At 40.1% G+C, this 9262-nt stretch overlaps 1 long non-coding RNA gene across 1 annotated transcript; it reads right to left on the reverse strand.

Moving 5' to 3' along the window:
• Positions 1-387: 387 nt before the first annotated feature.
• Positions 388-3604, reverse strand: LOC308582953. Its single transcript, XR_014005969.1, has 3 exons — positions 3440-3604; positions 980-1057; positions 388-540 (listed from the first exon to the last, which is right to left on the reverse strand). It is a non-coding gene; the product is annotated as an uncharacterized lncRNA (long non-coding RNA).
• Between the last annotated feature and the right edge of the window lie 5658 nt (positions 3605-9262).

Raw genomic sequence — 9262 nt, forward strand, 5'->3', positions numbered from 1 at the left:
CACACACATTTCTGTGCACATAGGAATCATACCTCTGCTTTGCATTTAATGGGGAAGACGATGGTATGTACAAGAGATTCATTGTTGCAATTATGTATACATAGGATATAGGTGCCTAATATAAATTTAGTTTATATGTGTGTGTTAACTTTTCTTTAAACAAAGCTAATACTAGCTAAGCATTTTTCTCTCTGGTTATCTGACATGTCTCCAAATAGTCTGGTGGAAAATATAAGAGGGTGCCCAATAATTTGTAAAGTATTGTTTTATAGCAAAAGGGACTGTTTTTAATAGTGCACAAGTGGCATATAGTCTCATGAGATGCACAGATACCACTAGTTGTGGATTAATGACTACCATTTTCTAGGGTCATTAGAGAGAGTGTTTTTTATTTCACTGCACATTGTCTCATGCTGTTGTGCATTTTCTCATTATGCTGTACCCACTCTGTGGACAAGTATTTGGATGGATATTATCTAAGATTGTTGTTCTTGGGTGATTAAGGCGAAGGTGCGTAGCTTACAGCTGTTCATTGGCCATCTACAAAGCAATAATGAGAGGAGGAATCACTATTATAACAGTTTCAGTTTATTTGGTGTGCAGATTGTAAACATCACATACAGTAAAGGGTTATCAAGACACACATAGCAGAGAGAAAAGTGATGCTGTCCTAAGTATAATCAATCAAACCAAAATGAAGAGGACACTTTGGCACTCACGTGAGAAATTGTTGTTGTTGTTGTTGTTTAGTCGCTTAGTCATGTCCGACTCTTTGTGACCCCATGGACCAGAGCACGCCAGGCACGCCTGTCTTCCACTGCCTCCCGCAGTTTGGTCAAACTCATGCTGGTAGCTTCAAGAACACTGTCCAACCATCTCATCCACGTGAGAAATTACAAAGACAAAATTATCAATGCTGCTGGGGACAAGTTTTCACTTATTTAAACTGAGGACTATAAACTGTAAAATAGAGAAACACCTGGGATCCTCTTTCTTCCATCTTCTAGAGTGGCCTCAAAGAGCTGGAGTTTCATAAGTGATTGATATTATAATTCTGCTATAAGCAAGCGATGGAAAAGTATAAACAAATCAAACCTATATGACTGCGTACAATCTACATTATTAAAATGAATGGCGAAATACGAGGTAGTGTTCATAACATTTACATTATTTTAAATACCTTATTGTCAGCTTGAAGTCATTTAGCAATACTTTCCAGTAAATGCAAAGATCTAAGGTGGGAAGCAAGCTACTTCAAGTATTCTGATTTGCAAGAATTTCCATCCTATAATGCAGTATACTAAACAAATCTACTACAGTACAGTATTTGATTTACTGTAAAACCCATCATAGTCAATTAGTTTTAATTAATGCAAATAGGAACAACAATAAGGGCTCTATCAAATGTACCTACCAGTGGGTGTTTTTTTTTAAAAGGGGGAGTTTGGGCTAATATATCAGCAAATGAGGAGCTATAAACATGATTAATAAGCACATTAGACTTTTCTTATCACAGTTTGTTGGCAGTTTTTATCCGGTCACAGCTGAAATTCCATAGAGTTCTTTCTCCTTTTGTATAAAATACAGATTATGTGGAGACAGCCGTCTGAGCAACTGGGGTTTCATCTTGCATGGCCATTAATTTATTATTGCTACTTCAGTATTTCTTATCTATATCAGCCGAGCAATGTAGAACTGTATTTTGGTCATTTTCCAATAAGAAAACAGACTCATATGATGATGGCACCTCTGTCTCTTATATAGGAAGCGAGATTAGCAGTTCATGAGTTCATCTTGAAAGTGGTATACTCAGGCTTAGACTCTGTACTGTAATAAATGTGTGCCCATGTGCTTTAAAGGGACGACCTGACATCTCACAGATAACTATAGCGCCATTAATTATTATTTTAGAAGACTGGCATTTGTGCAAATGCAAAAAATGTAATAATAAATTACAAGCGAGGCCATGCAACAAAATGTTACAGTTCTGAGTGTTTCCAGTTAGAGATCCAGTTGCTCCATTCTGCTCCTCTTCCCTCATGGTTTTCTTCCCCCACATTCAACATTCTGTGCACAATGAGCATGCCGAGTCCTCTATGGCTGGTTGTATTTCTTGTGGGTGGGAGTGGAAGTAGGTGAACACACATGTGCCCAATCCCATATACATAACAATATTTGATTTTTCCATTGATTTCCATGGGCAGCTCTTTCTTCTGTCGCTAGAGACAATAAAAATACATATACGCAAACATACACATACTTGCTTGTCCTTCCTCTTGCTTCAAAGCCTATTCTTAATCCTATTCTTAACCACTCTGAGCTTCGGCCTGCCTAACCTTTCCCCTGCAACTGTTGGCTACTTTGTATACTCTTCCTTCATAGCTTCTCATTTCTTCCATTTCTCTTACAATGGTACCTTGGGTTACATACGCTTCAGGTTACATACGCTTCAGGTTACAGACTCCGCTAACCCAGAAATATTACCTCGGGTTAAGAACTTTGCTTCAGGATGAGAACAGAAATCGTGCTCCGGCTGCACAGCGGCAGCAGGAGGCCCCATTAGCTAAAGTGATGCTTCAGAACAGTTTCAGGTTAAGAACGGACCTCCAGAACAAATTAAGTACTTAACCTGAGGTACCACTGTATATTCTTTTCTCTACCCACTTTCTTCACAACATGCAGAATTTTGCCCACTTCTGCAATCTCACCTCTTACTTGCCTGGCCTCAAAATAAGAAAAGCCCCAAATGCTGCAACCTTTCCCCCTAGGGGCGTTGCTCCACCCCCTATATAATTTTGTTTGCCCTGGTCTAGTTTCATCCTCAGAAGTTTTATCTGAAAGACTTTTAAACAAAAGTATAATAAATATATATATATCACTTTCCAAGTGTGAATTGCAACTTAAGCAACTACTTTGAGGAAGAATGCTGTTTTTTTGGGGGGGGGAGGAAGCCTGGTTTCCCACATATGTGGTATAATTCTAGTAAAATCACATTAAAAACCATGGAGTCAGATAAAGCAGTTGCTGTAGTCTGTAGTTTGTGCTGCCAATTTTCACATTCTGTCATAGAATTACAATTGTAAAGATAACTATCGTATCATGAAGACGATAAGTGCTATAAATTATGCACTTTTCTTATGTATTGCTATATACAATATCCCTACCACATCATGTGAGCATCCTAAGCCTTGTTCATTCAAGGGCATGAACGTCACCAGGGCACTTGGATCATGAACTTCACCACATGAACTTGTGGACAAGACAGTGTTGCCCCCCTCCTCTAAGCTCCCCTCCCAAAGAAAACAGAATTAAGGTATCCTATATCAGAGAGATGGAGATGGAGATGGATAGCTCAGTCCATTTAATCCTATGGACAGAAGCTGGGTGTGGCTGCACATAGCAAAAGAGGCTGATTGTTGTATTGAAAGGACTTTCTTACTCCTTAGAGCAGCCTTGCACAACTTGTGACCTCTCAAACTGGACACAGCCCACCAGGACTTCATAAGCTTCTTGGTTTTGTTGCTTGTCTGATCTACAAAGCCAGGAAGAGTCATAAAGTACATTGAAGGCTTATAGTACACAACTGCTAGGCAGTGTTTGGTTAGGTGGGTCACAATTTGTGCAGGGCGGGCTTAGAATTTGGCTAGAAACTGCCAAAGTAGATTCTACGTGTTCTGTTTTGACTTTTGAAAATGTGAGCAATACCAGAAAGACTGGAAGCCTTTGCCAGTTAAGATGACAGTAGGGGTTTTTTCCTAACAATTTTCAGGAAATTGGGTACAAACAATGGAGGTGACATTATGAGCAACACACGTAGGACTTTGTGTGCCAACCAGCACAAAACAAGTGATGCTGTGGTAACCAACATATGCCAGCATAGTCTAACTGTGTTAGTGGAGTCACGCAAACCACTTTATCGTGGGTTTGGGCCAATGGTTTTACAGCCATATAAAAACCAACTTTGAGAACTAATGACTGCATTCAAGGTATTTTTTTAGTTTCCATTTAAATAAAACTGCAAAAGGGACTGAATCTGTCATCAGCTATATATATATATGGGAATGTATCCATATATTGCACACTACAATTTACACTGAGATCCCCTCGCAGCCTAAATTATTTCACAAGTGACATTAACTACCGTATCCTACAGTGTGGCAGTCGAAGACATTTGGCTCATATGATGAAAAGCAAAGGGGCATCAAACAAAGGGGAAATACGGTAACAACTTAAAGAGAGAGAGGCAGAGTTGAAAGAAAAGAACATTAAAACAAAATAACAAAGAATGTAAACAGATTATAGATACAGAGTGGCTGGGATCTTCTAATGGCTGGAAAAATAGATGACAGATTAAAATGATAAGGCATGTCAGAAAGAACAAAGTCTCTGTGTCTGCATCATTCAGAAGAAGGGATGAGAGTCAAAAGGTTAAGTGTGGGTAGCAATGAATATGAATAATGAGGACTAGAATAACTAAAAGGCAAGTGTGGTTCATAAATCAATTCTAGCACAATTTAGGCTTTGGAAAACATCTGCTATAGCCTATAAAATTAGGAGAAACCTATGGCTAGGCATCGTTGCATCCATGTAAAATTACTTTAAGTTACACATCTTCACTAGATAAATGGAGTTAAGGAGAGTGCACCTGGATCAGGCCAAAGGCCTATCTAGCCCAACATCACGTTCTTTACAGTGACCAATCAGACCCAGTTGGCAATCCCATAAGCAGGACCGGAAGCCAATGGTCTTCTCCTGATGCTGTACTCCTGAAACTACCCTTCAGAGGAATACTGCCTCATCATGCATTGGAAATATTCCATGCTTAGAAGATTAAGCATGCATTTTATGTATGCACTTGAGGGGAAGAACATAGTTCACCCTTCCAGTTAGACAAGATTTACTTATATGGAAACCTTGCCGGTTCTTCTTTAGCAAGACATGTTCTCTTATATGTTTGGTAATCTTTAACGATGCTTTCCACCATATTTCCTGGAACAGTTCTTAAGCTATACTTTCCTGGATCCTCCTGGATCCATTGCTTTTTCTTTTTTTTAAATTGCTGTTACTTTGGGCCACTTTCCAGTCTTCAGACATGGAGCAGGAATTTAGGGGAAAGTCGCAGATTTTGATAGAAGATCAGAAATTGCTCATTGGAGTTCTTTAAGAAATTTTAGGGATCCAGCAATTTTCTTTCTTTCTTTTAAAAAACAGCTTTGTCTCTTGTCACTGCTATTGGTCTCTGATCCTTCCTGAGAGTCTGTTCAGGTGCAGGGATCTGCCCTACATCTTACACCCCGCCCCAAAAGGAAGACTCAAGACAAGAGTTTTGGTTAAAGAGTTACAGCTTTATTAATCAAATAAACTCAGGGAATTGTAGCAAACAGGATTGATAAGATCAATCCATTCAGGCAACCAATTAGGATCAGACCAAAGGGAACATATTTCCCACTTTCCCCTGAGGGTCACCCTACCCTACCCTAGCAGCAGAGTATTATTTGTTCGGTGTTTGTCTCCACCTGCTCTCCCAAAGTCATGCTGAGGGAGCTGCTGTTAGCTCCACACCTCCCCAGTGTTCAGAAGTGTTTGAGGACAAGGAATATACCTCATTTTAACCCCTGCCCCCAGCTGGCTGGCAGTGAGAGGTGGATTGGGAAGCCCTTCCCCAAGCTGTAGGAAGAAGAAGAAGATGAAGAAGAAGAAGATGATGATGATGATTTTGGATTTGATATCCCGCTTTATCACTACCCGAAGGAGTCTCAAAGCGGCTCACAATCTCCTTTCCCTTTCTCCCCCACAACAAACACTCTGTGAGGTGAGTGGGGCTGAGAGACTTCAGAGAAGTGTGACTAGCCCAAGGTCACCCAGCAGCTGCATGTGGAGGAGCGGGGAAGCGAACGCGGTTCACCAGATTACGAACCTATCGCTCTTAACCACTACACCACACTGGCTCTTCAGTACACCACAGTGCTCCCCAAGGTAAAATATCATGCTTCATTCTCCCTGCCTACACAGCCTGTCACAGACAAACCCAGCTCGTTTCCCCTGTAGAGATGTGAGGAATATTCAGCGACCCTGCCGGTGTGTTTGCACCACACTGGACTCTCTGCCACCTTGCCCCTCCACCTCTCCAGCCCAGCTTGCAGTAGCAGCAGCAGCACAGTCAGAGAGAGGTCAGGTGATAGGTGCAGCCCCACCACACTGTCCGTTGTTGCTGCTGCCGCCTTCCTTTTCCTTTTCCATCTGTCCTTCTACACAGATGCTAGGCAGGGCTCCAGCTACACAAAGAGAGAGCTTAGCAGTCCTCTCATTGTTGAAAAGAAAGGAGCTGCAGGCGTGTTAGAAAAATCTGGCGAGGAGGAATTGCTATGCCTAAATTGACAAGTGACCTTCTGGCTCTACTCTACAGTTCTTGCCCGAATGAGCAGGTCCTTATTTTGCAACTTAGCCATCGTAATTTATAACAGGAATGTTTAATGCTATGGCAATCAGAAATACGAAGTTTGGGTAAAGGTACTTAAGGGGTTTTGAACAGGTCATTTTTCTATATGACTTGGGACTTCCTTGCAGTATTCCTTGATAAATTGAGGCATTTGGTTAAGCGGCTGCTAGCTGGCGGCGTTTCAGAATGCTGCAGTTATGGTTGGGCAGGCACCTGTTCATGTTATTAAGCCACTGCCTTCGAATGCCCCACTGGCCCAAGCTCTCCGTCAAGGCTGTAAGTGCTGTAGCCATTACAGGGTCAACAGGTTACTATGCAGTAATGCAGAGATTAGAACCATAAGGGACCCAGCAGCATATTATGTTGCTTTTACATACAATCAGAAATTGAAATTAAAGCACAATAAATCCATCCACCGTGTTTGTCATTTTCAGCCATCAGCAAGCAGCGTAAGAGGAAAGAGTTCGTCAGGCACCGTTCCTTGTACTGCTGGAGTCTGCACTGAATCAACATTTTTCCTCCCATGTTACTCATTCGCTCATGAGTGAATCATATTTATTTTAATGGGGCTCAGACAGGAGCCAGTGTGCTTGGCTGTCTGGGTTGGTTTTGAGGCTTAGGGCATGTCTGCACTGCAGTTTATCTTACCTCAGAACAGGCATGTGATTGGTTTGCTGTGCTTACGTTGCACATTTTCCTGGCCCCTTCTGTAATGTGAATTACTCCTGTAGTCGGTATACGGTGGATTTTGAGGGATTCCCCTTTGGTTGCCATGTTTTGTGTCAGGTTGGTTACTTAACAGGAAAGAAGAATGAACCCTCCTCCAATTTACAACCATTTCCTTGCCTGGTCACCTGCAGCTAATTCTTGATTGCCATAGGTGACTAACAGCCCAATCATATTCATTGCATTGATTTTATTTACTTAACAATATTTGTATATTGTTAACATTAAAAGAAACTTCAAATTGGTTTGGGGGGAAGATGTATATTAAAACAGTTTACAACATAGAACCCACATCATAGGTGACAGGGAAGACATGTACATATGTATTCAGAAGTCCTATTGAGTTCAGTGGGGCTTTATCTCAGGAGACTGAAGACAGGATTGCAGAAATGTGAGCATTTACAAACCTGCAATACAGAAACAAGGAAAGGGTTTAAAAAAACCAACTATAAGCTATGCGATATTACTATTACAAAATATTTGGTATATACAGAATCTAATAAATATATACAATGTCAAATATATGTTGGAAATGCAAAGATAATGAGGGTACATTTTTCCATATGTGGTGGACCTATAAAATTGCAAAAAAACATATTGGGAAATGATATACAATGAATTAAAGAACATGTTTAATTTTTTTTTATATAAATTTTTTTATTGATTTTACAAAAATTTTAAAACAATACAAACATATAAAAAGACATACACACACGTATAGTTTCATAACCTTTTTTTCGTAAACCATGTTTCTCAGACTCCCCCATACCTCCCCTTTCTGCATCCCAATGTCCAAAAGTTTTTAACAACTCTAAATATTTCTGTCAGTCCTCTGTCCTCTTAATCTTTCCTTTAGTCTAATCTTGTATCGCTGTAACCCTTTCTTACTCAAAACCTCGACATTCTAACATTCAACAAGTTTATAGTAGTTCTTAAGGTAGATTTTAAATTTCTTCCATTCTTCTTCCGCCGTCTCCTTTCCCTGGTCGCGGATTCTGCCAGTCATCTCGGCTAATGCCATATAATCTATCACTTTCATCTGCCATTCTTCCAGGGTGGGTAGATCTTGTGTCTTCCAATACTTTGCGATGAGTATTCTTGCTGCTGTTGTAGCATACATAAAGAAAGTTCTGTCCTTCTTTGACACCAATTGGCTGACAATGCCCAAGAGAAAGGCCTCTGGTTTTTTAGGAAAAGTACATTTAAGTACCTTTTTCAATTCATTATAAATCATTTCCCAGAAAGCCTTAATCTTCGGGCATGTCCACCAAAGGTGATAAAAAGTACCTTCAGTTTCTTTACATTTCCAACACTTATTATCAGGCAAGTGATAAATTTTTGCTAGCTTGACTGGGGTCATGTACCACCTGTAAATCATTTTCATAATGTTTTCCTTTAAGGCATTACATGCCGTGAATTTAATACCGGTGTTCCACAACCATTCCCAGTCAGCAAACATAATGTTATGGCCAATGTCCTGTGCCCACTTAATCATAGCCGATTTAACTGTTTCATCTTGTGTGTTCCATTTCAGCAGCAAATTATACATTCTTGACAAGTTCTTAGTATTGGGTTCTAATAGTTCAGTCTCTAATTTTGATTTTTCCACCTGAAAGCCAATTTTCCTGTCCTGTTTAAAAACCTCCATTATTTGGAAATATTGAAGCCAGTCTTGTAATTTAGGTTTCAGTTTCTCATGACTCTGTAATTTCAATTTATCTCCATCCTGTTCCAAAATTTCCCAATACTTTGGCCATCCGGCCTCCATATTGAGTTTCTTCAATGCCTTAGCCTCCAAGGGTGACAACCATCTAGGGGTTTTGTTTTCCAACAAATCTTTGTATCTTATCCAAACATTAAACAATGCTTTTCTGACAATATGGTTTTTAAAGGCCCTATGCACCTTGATTTTGTCATACCATAAATATGCATGCCAACCAAATGCATTATTAAACCCTTCCAGATCCAGCATGTCTGTGTTCTCGAGGAGCATCCAGTCTTTCAGCCAGCAAAACGCAGCTGCTTCATAGTACAATTTTAAATCCGGCAGGGCAAATCCCCCTCTTTCTTTGGCATCTGTCAATATTTTGAATTTAA

Source organism: Podarcis bocagei (genome assembly GCF_964188305.1).
Source record: "Podarcis bocagei genome assembly, chromosome: 3".
Classification (NCBI taxonomy): Eukaryota; Metazoa; Chordata; class Lepidosauria; order Squamata; family Lacertidae; genus Podarcis; species Podarcis bocagei.